This window comes from Leuciscus leuciscus (genome assembly GCF_965113295.1).
Source record: "Leuciscus leuciscus genome assembly, chromosome: 9".
In the NCBI taxonomy this organism is placed as follows: Eukaryota; Metazoa; Chordata; class Actinopteri; order Cypriniformes; family Leuciscidae; genus Leuciscus; species Leuciscus leuciscus.
In genome coordinates this window covers 24,992,566-25,007,625 of record NC_138733.1, presented here as the reverse complement: position 1 = coordinate 25,007,625, position 15,060 = coordinate 24,992,566, and the positions used below count along the sequence as shown (strand labels likewise).

Sequence of the window (15,060 nt, the reverse complement as noted above, 5' to 3'; positions counted from 1 at the left end):
CGACTGATGCAAATGTACCATTTGTATACCACTAATATACACTGAGAAATAGTTTCTTAATGTGGAAAGTGGATTGTACCATGTGTTAGCATTAGCATATACGTTCCATCTTTAATCTTTTTTCTACCTTACAAGGAAGTCGAAAGTCGCTCAGTTGTGTATTTAAGCTCAATCTTACTGTACTACGGCAGAGAAACACGGAAACGCATAGACCTGGCATGAATATAACATCTTCTCAGAGTTTCTCTCCTGACATAAGAATAAAGATTTTTCTTGGCAAGATAACTGGTGTCTGGTCCTGTGTATCAAATAATAACGGGTGTCCTTAAAGTCTATAGTGCTCAAATGAGAACACAAAGGGGAGTTGTAGTAGAGATTGTTTCCAGGCTATAAAACATCTATTCAAAATACTGTTGTGGCAGGAAAAACATTTTATACTACAACATACAAGGATTACGTCATTGTGTTCAAAGCTAATCTAAGCTCTCGAGATGAATCAGCCAATTATCTTTTCAGCATGAGAAAATAAGGATGAGCACTGGATTTACAGCTGTATATTTAAAAGCAGCTCACAAACATTCAGACAGTCACTGTTTGCTCTGACTCAAAACTTTGTTTATTTATACAGGTTTGTGATTCAAATGTTATGCAGCAAATTTATATGCATGTATATTTCCAGTATTTGAAATAGCTATTAAATGTGTGAAATTACAATTTAGTGATTTCTCAAAAATGTTCTTATGTAATTTTCTTATAGTAATTTCTATTTTCAGCTTGTGCAAAACATCAAACTCAAAGCTGCCATGAGCTCAAACCTCCGCTTCGCGTCAAGGTCCTGATCAGCCTGTCGGGGTTGTATTCGCTATAACAACCGCCTCGCTCTACATTATCCCTTACACAATATATATTTTTCTATCGTTGGTCTAGCAGTACGACCAATTTACTGCAGCTCCTCAAACATAGGCATGCTGCCGAGTGGGAGAGATGTTGCGCCGTATGAAATGAACAAGACCGCAGCAGCAGCAGCACAAGCACACCCACCAAAAAAAACCTACAGTCTTACAAACATTTACAAACTGTATCCGTTTTGATAAGAATGGGGCCCGGTGGAAAGCAATCACGGATGCAGTCGCACTATGGAAAAGCCGGGGTTTATTCACATGCTGAAAGGTTTTGACCCCAGTTATGTGCTATCAAGCTGCAAATATTTTTCTGAAGATGCCTTGCCTCAGCTATATAACCGTACAAGCCAAAGGATCTCTAGGGAGCTATAAGTAATGTTTAGAAAAAAAGAAAGGATGTTCAAACTAAAAACAGCACAACAAAAAAGTACCTTATGCTCTCATGCACTGATATTTAATGCTGTTGAATGTTTTGTTTTAACTTTATCAGAACTACCTACTATCTACTGAATAGCAAGATGTTAAACTTGTGTTTAAAGAAAACGCATAAAAAATGGTCAAATAATTTTATGTTTTATGTTGGATTTTATGTTATGTTACGTTACATTTCCACTGTTTACAATGGCAGGGCCTGCCATCTTGTGTTTTTGACTTCTTGTTTCTGATTGCACTTTAACCCCAAGGGGGAAATCCAGATCAAATCCCAGAAGGGAAAATCAAAACAATATAAAGTTAAAACTTGTTGAGAACAATTTGGTTGGTTCTATAAATTGAGGTTCTGTCTGCGCGTATGCTGCACGCCCATCGTATACAGCGCCCCAACCTGTCTTGGAAGTGTCTGTTGTGACAACACGTTTGGACACTTGTTCTAATGGAACTCCCACCCGTAGAAACAAAAGGTCTGTCCAAGGGCTGATAGTGCGACAACACCCCAGTGTGATGGCCATGCAGTGTTTGCCACGGAGCAATGCTCATCTTGGGACTTGAGCATGAAGCCTGAAGCGGTCTCATATGCATCAACCAAATCAAAATGCATGCCATATGCTCCAGGAGCCAAAAATATTTGATTGGAACCGCTATCTTGCACTTGAACAAATTCAAGCAGCTCAGCACTGACCAAACACGATCTTCTGAACGACGTGCTGTCATGGTGTCCACCGAGTCCAACTCCACACTAGGGCGGGGACGATACACCAATCTCCCGATTCGATACTATCACGATACTTGGGTGCCGATATGATATGTATTGCGATTTATTTAAGAATTGCGATTCTACAAGTATTGCGATTCGATATTGCAATATATTGCCATTTTTTTTAACACTAGACCATCGGGAAAAGTTAAATAATACACTTATACAGACTGTACATGATGTATAAGATGAGTCATATTTACAAAAACAAATCATCACATCTTTCTGACTTTTATTTCAGAAGCATCATACAATACTACATTCTCTTGAATAAATTATTCAATAACAAATTCATTTTTTAACAGTCACTTGTCTCCACTTAGTAGCAAAACAATGTGATCAATAAATGCGTTATTTTAAGCACCAAGTTTCTATCAAAAGCTGATTTTGATCGCTGTCGTAGACATCAGTGTTCATATTTGAACTTTAAACTTTTATCCAAGTACTTCTATGATAATTTTAACTATTTTATCACATAAATAATGATACTATGAGGTTGAAAAGACTGTTTGTGAAGCTGTTTTATGACAACTCTCTCCGGGTCAGTGGCAGCGCCAACACAGCTTTGAATGTTGCGATATGATTTAGTCAAAGTTTAATAGACATACGAACTGAAAGATCGCATGGGTGTTTGAATCGAGATCACAGTCTTTTAAAGATGAATCGTGCAGCTCTATTGTCTTATCTCTCTCTCTCTCTTTGCAAATAAAAATAAAAATATATTTATGCATAGTGCGGCCTCTCTCCCACTTTATCTTATCTCTCTCTCAGCATATTAGCGCGAGGGCTTGTCAGTGCTTTCAGTCTCACGTCTCTTCCACGCATCCACTTGGGATATTGCGTCACTCAACACTCATAGACAAGGCCTGACTTACCATTGGGGGGGAGGACCAAGATGGCCAAGTAGGTAGACGCTTACTGTCGAGCTGTGCAACCGAAAACTTTGAATACGGTTAAAACAACCTTTCTGTTCGGACCTTATAATCATTTATAGTGCTTAACGCTAAAGGAACTTTGTGAGGAGGATTTAACCTTTGAGATGTTGACCCGCGACAATAAAAGACCGCTGAAAAACCCAAGAGCAAAGTTGACAATGCCAACAGGTGATGCTAGCCACGCCGCCTCAGGAGGAAACCCTCTAATTGATAACATTCATGACTACACGACTGGCTCGGTGACTTTGCCAGTAATGGAGGATCTTACGGAAGAATTTCCTCCTCTGTCCCTGTCACCCAGACAATCTCCAGCTCCTAAAAAAACGATGCTTTCTTCCAAGGTAGAAGACATAGATGTCGTCGCTTCCCTGTCGAAACTAATAAATGAAAGAATGGATGAGCTGGCGTTGCAGCTAGATGGTGTAAAAAAAACTGTGGACTTCGCGTGTGAGGAGATAAAAGATGTGAAAAAACGAGTGGGCACTCTAGAAAACAGGATGACTAAAGAGGAGAGTCGCATGGACACACACCAGCAACAGATCTTCGACCTGGAACGGTACTCTCAGAGGTGGAATCTGAGGCTCCTTGGTGTCAAAGAAAATGAAAAGAACGATGTCCGCCAGATTGCCATCGAGATCTGTCAAGCCGTTTTACCTGAATGCAAAAACCGCATCCGTGACACCGTTGACACTGTGCATCGCAGCGGCGCCAAGCTCCCTAACAGCAGCAAGCCCAGACCGATTCTCATTCAATTCATCTCAAGGGTGACCAGAGATAGCCTATGGAAAGCTGCAAAGACGTCACAATTTCTCAAAGACAACCACTGGAAGTTTGCAGAGGATCTCTCAAAAGAAGATAGAGAACGTCGGAACAAGTTATGGCCCATCATTGAAAAGGCTCGCAGCGAGGGCAAGAAAGCTTACTACGTTGGATGTCGTGGATTCGTTAACGGGACAGAAATCTTCCCATCTTCAGGATAACCAAAGGTGGTAGCTTACATAGGCTATGTTCGCCCTGAATTGTTCTAAGTTATTACAATGTTAAGCTACTATCATCACAATGTTACTGTGAAATTTAAAATAGGAACAAATTATTTTTCTTATCTTTCTTTAGTGATTATAACATTGCTTCCTATCTAGCACTATTCTGTAGCCTACAGAAGCTGAGAATTTAAGTTTTGTTTATATTGTTTTTGCCAAATTGTTTGTTCATGCTGCAAAGCTCGATCCCTTTCTGAGGTAGATCACTTAAATACTTTCCTTGCCTTACACATAAAACAAATTAGTTCATATTTGTTATACGTTATGTCACTTTCCATTGTTTCACTTAATGCCAGGGAGTTGAGACAAATTTGTAAACGTAAAGCCTTATTTTTGTATGCAAAAAACTTTAAATGTGATTTCTCTTTCTTTCAAGAAAGCCATGTATTCGCATGGTTCAGAGAGGTCAGCTGGGGTCACAACTTTGAAAGGTTCTTTTAATGGCACTATTCTACATTCAGATTGTGATTCTTTAGGCCACTATATTTGTCTTCTAATTGATCATAACCACTCTATCTTTATTGTTATTAATATTTGTGGTTACAATACCAAGCCTGAAAATGATAAACTAATTGATTCTATAGATGTAAGGTTAACTTTTTGGCTCTCCAAATACCCTAGCTCATTTATTTTAATTGGATTTTAATATTACTTTAAATAATTCAATTGATAGGTGGCCCCACGTCCCAAATTCCAGAGATAATTTAAAAATGAAAACTTTTATGGAAAAATTTAATGTAGTTGACATTTGGCGAGAAAAGTTTCCTAATAATATATCCTATACTTGGAGTAACAGTTCAGGTTCAAGGAAATCCCGAATAGATTTTTACTTAATTTCTAATAATATACCGAAAGACAGTGTAACAGTCAATATCCTTACAACACCACTTACTGATCATCAGGCAATCTATATAAAGTTCCAACTCTCTGCTCATAATAACAATAGATCCTCATATTGGAAATTGAACAGCTCGCTCTTAGGACATAGCGCAGTAAAATTTGAAATTAAGTGGTTAATAAAGCTATATTGGGATAAGGGTAGGAAAAATAACCTGTATTCTGCTAATTGGGAACTTTTTAAATTTGAAGCAGGCAAATTTTTAAGGCAATATGGAGCTAAAATGGCTAAACTTAAGGCAGCAGCAGAAGAAAAACGAATTGTTCAAATCTCTTCAATATATCAACTACCACCAGATGGAGTATCAGAGGAGGATAAATTACATCTAAGAGAACTTCAATGTCAACTCGATGAATTATATCGTGGAAAAGCTGAAGGAGCTTTTGTTAGGTCGAGAAAAAGATGGATAGAGGAAGGTGAACAAATCTCTGCATATTTCTTCCGCTTAGAAAAGCACAGATCCAAGACAAATACTATTCATCAGTTGAATATAAACGGCACTGTCACTGATGATGCCCAAAGCATCTCCCAATTCTGTTGTGCCTTTTATTCAAAGCTATATGAGTCTAAGTACAATGCAGATACAGCGACTAAATTTATCAACTCTATAAATAATGTAAAAATGATAGAACACACTGATAGGGATTATTGTGACAGTCCACTTACGAAAGAAGAGGTTATTAAAGCTATTGCTCTTCTTAAAAATAATAAATCACCTGGCAACGATGGGCTGGTATCAGAATTCTATAAGTCATTTTCTGATCTAGCACCTTTCATGTTACAAGTATTTGTCGAAAGTATTGAAAGGAGTACTCTTCCATCGAGTCTCACGCAAGGCCTCATCACTCTAATCCCAAAGCCTAATAAGGATCCGCTTTTTATTGACAATTGGAGACCAATATGTCTTTTAAATAATGACTATAAAATCATGGCTTTAGTGTTGGCCAGAAGAATAAAAGACGTATTAGATGATATTATAGACGAAACTCAATCTGGTTTTATGAAGAATAGGCATATCTCTAATAATCTCAGACTTGTTTTTGACATTTTGGATTACTCAGATCTGATACAGGATGACTCATTTATCCTCCTCTTAGTCTTCTACAAAGCCTTTGATTCTATTGAGCATGAATTCATATTTCTCTTCGTTAGAATGAACGTCAAGATTTAATCTTAAACGCGGGATCCGACAAGGATGTCCGATCACCCCTTATTTGTTTTTACTTTGCATGCAAATTCTTGCCTCTCATATTTCTAATAGCATCATGAAAGGTATTAGCATAGCAGGTAAAGAAATACTCATCAGCCAACTAGCTGATGATACGACAATTTTTCTTAAGAATGCCAGTCAGGTGCCTATTGCCTTAAAAATTATTGATGAATTTTCCACAGCTTCTGGCTTGACTTTAAATTTAAGCAAATGTCAATTATTACCTGTCAAAGATTGTAAGGATCAGAATATTTGTAAGATTCCCAGCCGAAAGGAAGCGAATTATTTAGGCTTAATCATTTGTAAAGATGAAAAGAGAAGAATTCTGTTAAACTTTCCACCGCTTATTAAAAAAACACAAACCAAATTAAATCAGTGGTTGCAGCGAGACCTAACAGTAAGAGGGAGAGTATTGCTCTCAAAAGCAGAATTGTCTCGACTAACATATGCAGCTCTTTCTGTTCATGTAGACAACAAAACTTGTAAGGATATCGATTGTATGCTATTTAACTTTCTTTGGAAGAATAGAACACATTACATCAGGAAAAATGTCATAATGAATAACTATGAACATGGTGGGCTAAATGTGTTAGACTTTACTCTAAACAATACTTTTAAAATCAACTGGGCCAAACATTTCTTAAAAATCTCAGGATTCTTAAAAATCCTGTTTCCATTTGGAATTTTATTCCTAACTATATATTTTCTAGATTTGGTGGTTTGAGTTTCATATTAGGTTGCAATTACAATGTAGACAAAATACCGGAAAAGCTCTCTTTATTTCATAAACAAATTTTGTTAGCATGGTCCCTCATATATAAGCACAACTTTTCTCCCCATAAATATATTATATGGAACAACCGAGATATTTTGTATAAGAATAAGTCATTATTTTTTTCTAACTGGATTGAGAAACAGATTATTTTAGTGTTTCAACTGTTCAATAGTGATGGACAACTTATGTCTTATACAGAATTCTTAAACACCTATAAGTTTCCAGCCACACTGAAAGAATATGCAATAGTATATGATGCTATACCTTCTGGTGTCAAAATACTATTTAAAAGTGTTGATTTTAATTTCTCTTCTGTTCCTTTCTACAATCCAATTGATTCAGATATCGGTAAAAATTTTCTGACCTCTTCTAGAAATAACAATAAATATGTACGGTCTTTGTTTCAGAAAGAAGTGATATCTGTTCCACATGTTGTTTCATACTGGAATTCTTTTGTAAATGATATTAATTGGAAAATAGTATGGACAATTCCCAATAAGTTTTTTGTTACAAACAAGGTTAAAGAAATTTCTTTCAAAATTATTCATAAGTAATACCCTGCTAACCACTATATATATGACGAAATTCAAAAGGGACATTGATGTGAACTGTTCTTTTTGCGGAAATCACCCTGAGACCACCCAGCATCTTTTTTGGATCTGCAAACACTCCAAAACCTTCTGGAAGGACTTCTGCAGCTTTATTATGAAAGAACTTTACTTTGAAGTGGGAAAATGTTGTGTTTTGTTTTTTTAGAAAACAAAGTAAAGAAGATATGTTCTTTATTATAAATGTATTAATTGTGCAAGCTAAATTCTATATCCACAAATGCAAATATATAAAACAAAAACCGGCCTTTAAACATTTTTATTGTGATATGTTATCGTAGGCTATATAAAATTAATTAGTGGTTCATTGAACAAAAAGGCTATGAAAACTAGAAATATTTGTATAACTTACAATTTGTTTGAATGTATGTGATGTCTATCCCCCTGGCAAGGATAATATTAAGTTGTATGCTTTGTATACTGATGTTTACTTTTGAGCAATAAAAAAAAAAAAAGGACTTACCATTGGGGGGCCCCGCACATTTACGTTTGATTTTTTTTTCAATAATATGTCAGTCATTTAATTTTTCATTTAAAGTTTGTTGATTGGTCTAGCATTGTTACCTGGCCCTGCCCTGCAATGAAAAATTAAATTGAATTAGCTAAATTAAATGTCAGTCATCTTGAGGTTTGCTGATTGGTTATTGGCAGTTACGTAGCGCCTCGTTTACTGCCGAACCGTTGAAAAAACCTGTCTGCATTAGACAGTAGCCGCGTTTCCATTACCCTTCAAATTGCGCAAATTGAAATTGCGAATTGAAAATAAGCACAATGGAAACACGTCAATTTCGCAAAAACTCCCGTTTTTCGCAAAAAAGTTGTTACGCTCTCATGAGGTGATTTTTCAGCCAATTCGAAAAAGGAATATTTCGCAAAACTGCAATGGAAAAAGTTTTTGCGCATTTACAGTCATCTGACTTAGAAGACGCGGTGTGTTTGAGGTCCATAGCTACGCAAATAATTATTATTTTATTATTTTATTATAACATTTAATAGGCTATATTTAGAAGACGCTTTTATGCAAAAAAGGAACCAAGCTGAGTGTGGAGCGCGCACTGCATGACACGGAGGCGCGAGCGCGAACACTTGCATTTTCCTATCAACAGTGGAAACAACTTAAAATACTCTATCATTTCTGGTCATACAGAAAATAATAATACATTATTCTCAACTACTTTTATTTGTGTAAACTCACAATAAAAAGAAAACGTTGTGCTTTTGTAAAATAAAATAAAACAATCAGACGCACCTTCATGATCTCCGTAAACTGGAGCGCAAGAACTGAAACAAAATATAGCCTACGCCCAGCGAGCAAAAAGTCGTCTAGAAGACGTCTAAAAGACGTCATTCTTAGACATCCAGAAGACGTCCTCACAGGAGCCAGAATGAAAGTTTTTTTTACGTCTTTTCTGGACATTGTATAGACGTCAATTAAAGACGTGCTAAAGACGTCATTCTTAGACATCCAGAAGACGTCCTCACAGGAGCCAGAATGAAAGTTTTTTATACGTCTTTTCTGGACATTGTATAGACGTCAATTAAAGACGTGCTAAAGACGTCATTCTTAGACATCCAGAAGACGTCCTCACAGGAGCCAGAATGAAAGTTTTTTTTACGTCTTTTCTGGACATTGTATAGACGTCAATTAAAGACGTGCTAAAGACGTCATTCTTAGACATCCAGAAGACGTCCTCACAGGAGCCAGAATGAAAGTTTTTTTTACGTCTTTTCTGGACATTGTATAGACGTCAATTAAAGACGTGCTAAAGACGTCATTCTTAGACATCCAGAAGACGTCCTCACAGGAGCCAGAATGAAAGTTTTTTATACGTCTTTTCTGGACATTGTATAGACGTCAATTAAAGACGTGCTAAAGACGTCATTCTTAGACATCCAGAAGACGTCCTCACAGGAGCCAGAATGAACGTTTTTTATACGTCTTTTCTGGACATTGTATAGACGTCAATAAAGACGTGCTAAATACGTCATTCTTAGACATCCAGAAGACGTCCTCACAGGAGCCAGAATGAAAGTTTTGTATACGTCTTTTCTGGACATTGTATAGACGTCAATTAAAGACGTGCTAAATACGTCATTCTTAGACATCCAGAAGACGTCCTCACAGGAGCCAGAATGAAAGTTTTGTATACGTCTTTTCTGGACATTGTATAGACGTCAATTAAAGACATGCTAAAGACGTCATTCTTAGACATCCAGAAGACGTCCTCACAGGAGCCAGAATGAACGTTTTTTTTACGTCTTTTCTGGACATTCTATAGATGTCAAGTAAAGACTTGCTACAGACGTAATTGTTAGACATCTAAAGGCAGTCAGAATAAAAGTTGTATTAGACGTGTTTTCTGTAGTAGAAATGTCAAAGACTGTTAAAGACCCATACTGACATGGAAATCCTATATGTGCATTTTTCAAGGATCCTACTTTAAAAAATATTTACTTACAAATATTTACAAAACAGTGGCAGTGAGGGAGCTAGTTCTCACTGAGAAAAACCCAGTTACTCAATGTTAATGGTTGTCGTGTCATGAAACTGCAGACACACAGACCATAGACCTAAATAAGATTTTAAAGAATATTGATAATATTGAATATTCAATTGAATAACTGTGTAGTGTATATACTTGCATTTGTATATCTTAACAATATAACTGTAATAAACTGCTTACCCTTTTCCTGTAAAACAAACTAATCACTCCAAGAAATCAACTATTCAAATCTCAAAATATATTTTTATTACTATTTTGTTCTGCTGGACCAAAACTTAACAGCCAGAAGACTAAAGTATAAATTAACACAATACAACTTAAAAGCCTGAACAGTAAAGTTGTAAATTAACACAATTTCCCTTTAAATAATCTATAAAATGTTGTTAAAACAATATAACATAACAATTAACAAAATATGGCTGCTATAAGGTTCACAAGCTTCATTTATAGCGGCAAGCAGTTTCAGATGATCGGCTACAGACTTTATTTGGGTCTCTATTGCAGCTGGGTCCCATTTCATGACAGCAGCTACAATCAAAGCAAAAAAATCCACATGTTAAATAAATAAATACAAATGCCACTGTTGTGGTTTAGCTTACAGCAGAGATACATAGTTGAAAATTTGAGTACTCAAATCAATTAAATGAAATAAATCACAAATCAAGTCAAATTACATCAAGCCTGATATAAGGCATTCCACACACACACACACACACACACACACACACACACACACACACACACACACATATAGGTGCCATTTACAACTTCATGTGATTTTAGTGATCGGATAGCTATATGATCTTGAAAAGACCAGGTGTAAATGCCCTCCGAAATGCATTCGTGACGCATTTGAATCTGATTGCTCAAACCACTTCAGGAGGTGGTCTGGGCCGCATTCCAGAAGAAACTGGACAAGTGTAAATGCATCTGGTTGTTGAAACCACATGTAAATTTTACTCCTCCCAAAAACGCTCTAAAATAAAGTTGTGAGAGCGTGTGAGAGCGTGTTATAGGCTATATGTCATGTTATAGCAAGTTATGACGACGCTACTGCCGCATCGCCGCTGACCATCTAACGTTATTCATCAAGCCAACGTGCAAACTATCGCAAATTAAAGTGAAAGTAAGTCCCCGATGCTTAACACACAGTTATCATCATTAAAAGTAAAGAAACGAAATGATCTTACCAGGGCTGTTGCGCTCTCTCCTATTGCGGTCTTTGATTTAGAAATTTTAACGGATGATCAATAAAATGCAGTTCATATCTGTTGCTTTCGGTGACGTGAACGCCATTAAATTTGCATTGCGAGGGAATCGAAGATCTGATTTATATCCGTTTTGCAAAAACACATTTATGTGACCAGGTGTAAATGGAATTGTTGTGATAAAACAGATAGCTATCCGATCTGAGAAAACAGATCAAGTGGCCAGGTTTAAACAGCCCCATACACACACACACACACACACACACACACACACACACACACACATTAGGGGTGTAAGTTAACGGTTCACAAAATTCATGGTTCGGTTCAATACGATACAATTGTGTCATGGTTCGGTACGTTTTCAATACAGGAAAAAGAAAAATGCCAGAGAAATTTCCTTGATTTAATATTTGTAACTTTTTTTTTTGTATTAAACGTAACATCATAAAGTATGATTTTTTTTTTTACTTTGAGGAATGATGAAGTTATAATTGACTCTTAGAAGCATGTAAAACAGCTCCTTGAAAAAAAAAGTAATGTAATATTGTAGTTATAAACAAAGGTTTATTTTAGTTCAGATTAACATTTGAGGGCAGTAATTTTATGAATGTCAAAATAAAACCAACGTAATGTAACTTGAAAGCATTATAGCCTACTATTCCTGCCAAACTTCCATGGTTACAGTTTGTTTTACTACAGTAAATCCATGGTGAATGTTGCTTATCTGTGGACACTGGATTGTTCATTCATGGCACAATGTTTCCACGTCAGCGCTGTTTGATCCGTTAATAACAGAGAAATATGAATGCTTCTCAATAGATCTCGCAGCGATGTTATTACTTCAGTGGGGATCTCTTAGCGCCGTGTAGTAACAGTGTCGCTTGATCAAGATTGGCTCGCGCTGCACTGGTCCAAACTGATAAACGGCCCGTGAAGCACATAATAACAGCACCTGCTTTCTGGTCAGTTAGCCTACAGTACCTGCTTTTTTTGTGGAAACCAAATCTTTTGATTGTGAGAGAGCCATGTGTTAAAAGTCAGATGGCACTTAAGCTACTTTATGATTTGCCCTATGTCTGAACAAAAGAAATAAAAGTTAACTATCTATACCACATTGAATTGCATAGCATCATATTTTTGCAATGCGTTGAATCGAAATCGAATCGCACCGGATCGTAATAAAAGTGAATCGTATTGCATTGCATCGGTAGCTGGCAGCTGCTTATATGTATCATTAATGTATTGTATCGTTGGCTATGCATCGAGATGCGTATCGTATCGGCCTCAGTTATGGAGATGCACATCAAAGTACAAAGTAACTACATTTACATACTGTGAATAGTTTTTGCATCGAAAATCGCAATTAACGTATTATGACATTTTCTTAATCTTACACCCCTAATATAAACACATACAGTACTTTGGAGACCAATTGTGTTGAAATGACATTGAGACAAAGGAGGTAGAGGTTGAATACTCACTTCTCTTGGTAGCTGATCTGATGAATGACGGATCCTGGCCACAGAAAGATAAAAGAGAGAGGTAAAAGGGGGGAATTAATTAGCATGGGTCACATTTCATTCGTTTTGTCTGGTATGTAAAACTTATGTCTGATAGAAAAATGTGCATCACCAAAAGAAGGAACATGTAGTAGAGAATGTCAGTAACCAGACAGACTTGGGTCCCATTGACTTCCATAGTAGGAAAAAAAAAATACTATGGAAGTCAATGGGACCAAGTTACAGACATTCTTCAAAATATCTTTCTTTGTGTTCAGCAGAAGAAAGAAATTCATACAGGTTTGAAACAACTTGAGGTTGAGTAAATGATGACACAATTTTCAACTTTGAGGTGAACTAGCCTAATCCTTTAAAAGAACAGCTCATTCAAAAAAAAATTTCAATAAAAATAAAAATAGAGTTATCTCATTATGTAGCTTACTCACCCATATGTTGAAATTGTATGAGTTTCTTATGTACAGTAGAACCATAATTAAGATATCTTGAAAAATGCCTTTTATTTTTGTCATAGGCTACAATGCACACAGTTGTTTTATTCCCAAAATTCTTGTGTTTCACAAAACTAAGTTACAGGTTTGAAAATACTTTCATTTTGAAAGACATTTATTTTTGGGTCAGCTAGGCCTGTAAACTCAAGAAGATAAAGCTTGTCTGGAGGGTTTGAACCAGTGCATTTGAGCAGATTCACATGTTCTGCCTCTATTTCACGTGTATTTTATGACAATACTCACCGCATCTGAACATCGTGTGGCTGGATAATATTTATTCCCCAAATGCCTGGATCATGAAGGAAACACACACAAACACATCAATATTAGTTATTTGTTTTACTTACTTACGGAGACATTTGCAAAAGCTTGCTAAATTGACTCACCAGCTCCAAAACATATTATTACGACTCGTTAATTTAACTGATCGGTTAGCCATCCCGCGATCAATAGATTCATACGCCTAGTTTGCAGATTCTTATAGTATAAGACTGTGACAGTTCCTTTCTGTCTAAAGATACAATATTCTCAGTTCACTCGTTGTAAAGCTCCCATGCTGGTTTTTATTTTATTTTATTTATTTTTTTTATCATAAACTAAGTTAGACAAGTTACACATGCTAGCAGCACATAACATTAATACATTGGAATACCGTATGCACTAACAATATTGCTCTAATCGCGTTTAGATTCTCAATTTAATACACTATATCTTGATGTAGCAGAATTTGTATACAATAAAGTTTTACCTTCCGTAGATTGCAATATTTCCGTTGATAAAATTCTTTGTCCATATTCCTTGTTTGTTCTTCATTTACATCCAGCAACACCCAGCAACTCGCTCAAAATAAACATTTAGCAGTCCGATGAAAAATAATCCATGTTTTAAACGATGTAGCAAATTGAAGATCCCGCGCAGCAGCAAAGCAAACACCGACTCACTCAACTGACGTTTATTCAAACTTGACTCGTAAAGGCGCGCATAGTTGTCATTGGCTAGATTCCTGGATGACAGGCAGAATAAACAGAGAATAACCAATCATGCTCAAAACAGCTAGGAGAGACAGCCAATAGTGTGGCAACATTGCAATTACAGGAAAATATGAATATATATATATATATATATATATATATATATATATATATATATATATATATATATATATATATATATATATAATATATGATGTGCTATTTATTTGGTTGTATTTGTAGGCTGGCTGTTATATTTAATCAATTGGTTAAATTGTTTTTTTCATTGCAGTGCATGATTAAAAATTAAACAATAAATGAAAGATTAAAAATACTGTAAGAACTTACAGTAACTGACCATATAATATTTATTTGCCACTGTTCTGATAAAGTGCAATTTAATAGAGCAAACAGTATATTAAACAGAGCAAACACTGCATATTCATATACAATTCTGTATGTAGATCTATATGAAAATCTAATGAATTGGTATCATGGTGGTGACAGTTACATTCATGTGACCCATAATGACCCTTTTACACTTTCACAAATTCTTGACCTTTCCTTTAGAAACACTCTTATGCCTAATAATGTCAACATCCCTTTTCACCCTGTGTGGCACTGGTACACAACCTGTTGGTTTAGAGTTAATCCTCTGTCTAACGCAACACTTTGGTAACATTGGCATAATTATATACAAGTTACAACATAATACCCCGGGTTTCACACTTCACTGGCAAGCCTGTAGTCCCAGACTAAAATGCATGTTTGAGCTGTATTACCTGAAAGCAACTTGTACTGACATA

The 15,060-nt window shown here is 36.1% G+C and overlaps 1 long non-coding RNA gene across 1 annotated transcript; it reads right to left on the bottom strand.

The window, feature by feature from the left end:
- Positions 1 to 10,287: 10,287 nt before the first annotated feature.
- On the bottom strand, positions 10,288 to 14,399 carry LOC309506160. The gene is made up of 4 exons (XR_014208662.1): positions 14,032 to 14,399; positions 13,527 to 13,572; positions 12,757 to 12,790; positions 10,288 to 10,592 (listed from the first exon to the last, which is right to left on the bottom strand). It is a non-coding gene; the product is annotated as an uncharacterized lncRNA (long non-coding RNA).
- Positions 14,400 to 15,060: the final 661 nt, after the last annotated feature.